General features: G+C 41.0%; 1 protein-coding gene across 1 annotated transcript in view; it reads left to right on the top strand.

Annotated features, from left to right (window-relative positions):
* Window positions 1–2500, top strand: part of dlgap3 (discs, large homolog-associated protein 3) — a gene marked incomplete at both ends in the record, with an annotated part of 46314 nt that overhangs the window by 31854 nt on the left and 11960 nt on the right.

Below are 2500 nucleotides of genomic sequence, written 5' to 3'. Positions count from 1 at the left end.
AATAATAAATATAATTTTCCATATAGTAGTTGGGAGCTCAGGTTTTTTGCTGATGCTTCGGAACTCGGAACCTCTCTCTCTCTCTTTCTGTCTCTCTCTTTCTCTCCTCTCTCTCTCTCTCTCTCTCTCTCTCTCTCTCTCTCAATTTCATTCAACTCAATTCAATTTGCTTTATTGGCATGACACATTGCTAATGTGTTGCCAAAGCTTTTGATACATTCAAATGTATATAAATTTGAAAAAAAGACAGAAATAACAATATGTATGTAGCAGTAAAGATTTGCACAATACATTAACATTTAACACAGTGACAGATGTGTGTGTGTGTGTGTGTGTACTGTACATGTGTATGTAGATATGTGTATGTGTAAATTATAACATTAACATTAACAATAGGTGTGTGTAATAGTAATACTTAACAGTGAGATTTGCAGAATAAATGAACATTAACACAGTGACAGAGGTATGTGTGTGTGTAGATGTGTGTGTTTGTGTAAATAATTGGAACATTAACATTGGTGACATTTATATATATATATATATATATATATATATATATACACTATAGTATATTTATATTATTTATTTGTTTATTTATACAAACTAACTCACGCACACACCTGCTACTGTACTAATGTTATAGATACAGTATGAATGTTATATAAATATACTATAGTGTGTGAGTCAGGAAGGTCATTGAAAATTTAGCAGAACTGGTTGAATTTAGGGAAGTAGATTTTTCTGATGTTGATATATTTTTCACATTTGGTTGTAAAGTGCAGCTCTGTCTCTACCATCAGAGAGCAGGGTTGACACAACATGGCTGCTGTCTGTGTCTGCCTCTCTGTCTGTCTATCTGTCTGTGTTTATCTGTCTGTCTGTCTGTCTGCCTACCTCTCTGTCTGTCTATCTGTCTGTCTGTTTATCTGTCTGTCTACCTCTCTGTCTACCTGTCTGTCTGTCTGTCTGCCTGCATCTGTCTATTGGTGTCTCTGTCTATCTATCTTTCTGTCTGCTTGTCTATCTGTCTGTCTGCACGTCTGTCTGCTTGTCTGTATGTCTATCTGTCTGTCTGTCTGCTGCTCATACTCTCTCTCTCTCTTTCTCTCTGTCTCTCTCACTCTGTATCAGTGTCTCTCTAGCTGTCAGAGTATATCTCTCTCTGTAAGTCTCCATGTCTTCTCTCTCTCACAACTCTCATTAATAAGTGCCCAGTGGGCGGCTGTGGCTCAGGAGGTAGAGCGGGTCGTCCAAATATCGTAGGGTCGGCGGTTCGAATCCCGGCTCCTCCTGTCCATATGTCGAAGTGTCCTCGGGCAAAGACACTGAACCCTAAGTTGCTCCCAGTGAGCAGGCTAGCACCTTGCATGGCAGCTGCTGCTACTGGTGTGTGAATGGGTGAATGAGAGGCCACTGTAAAGCGCTTTGGATGAAAGTGCTATATAAGTGTTGTCCATTTACCATTTACTCAGTGTACCTGTCGTCCCCCGCCCATGATGCATGTCGTGGTCATATACCATTGTTGAATGAAAATGGTCGTCTCATTAATCTAGCTAGCTTGGTTCCAGCCCCTGAATCAGGATTTTAGAATGTTTCAAATGCGATATAAGGTCTAGAAAGGCTTTCTCGGTCAGACATACATTTTCTCTGATATACATGATCCAACGATCTATGTTGTGAATATAGTTGCATATTTGCAAGGGCTACTTTTAACATGTCAGACGGTTCCGATGTGAAATGTCTGAACACTCGCACCTTTACCGAAAGGTTCCGTGTAATGACATATACTGTACGTAACTTATTAATAATATGTTTCATTCGCCTGTGCGTCCCGTATATTATCATGTTGACTCGCAAGCTTTTCTACACGTCTGTCTGTTATGCGGTCGCAGCCCTGGGTTACAGAGTATTTTACAACGGCTGCTAGCCAATCAGAATCAAGTATCCAAACTCTCCGTTGTAGAATATACTTTTACTGACACACCAAGCATAGTTTGCTATGTACAAATAAAAATGTACTTGGCAATGGGAAAAATTAACTGTGGTGAGCGCCCTCTGGTGGTGGACTCTGGTATATCTGTGACGGACGCAGAAACGCACGCATGTACGCATGCATGCACGTACACCCCCCACCTCCTCCATGACTATCAGACATAGTCTCCATGTCACAGTGTGGAGTGTGTGAGTGTGTGAGTGTGCGAGTGTGTGTGTGTGTGTGTGTGTGTGTGTGTGTGTGTGTGTGTGTGCGTGTGTGTGTGTGTGAGCACCTGTGTGTGTTCCTCTATGTAGTCATGTGCATGTATATGCACGTGCAGGCGTGTGTGTGCGTATCTGCCAATAATATGCACATACACGGTTTGTGTGTGTGTGTGTGTGTGTATGTGTGTGTGTGTGTGTGTGTGAGAGAGAGAGAGTGAGTATAGTCACCTGTGTGTTGAACTAATCATTATCTTTCTATTTGAACAGTGGAATTAACATTTAGTGTTCAATCTCTCAAAAT

Source organism: Borostomias antarcticus (assembly GCF_949987555.1).
Source record: "Borostomias antarcticus genome assembly, chromosome: 21".
NCBI classification, from domain to species: domain Eukaryota; kingdom Metazoa; phylum Chordata; class Actinopteri; order Stomiiformes; family Stomiidae; genus Borostomias; species Borostomias antarcticus.
The sequence above is the reverse complement of the archived record's forward strand: the minus strand, read 5'-3'. Positions and strand labels throughout refer to the sequence as shown.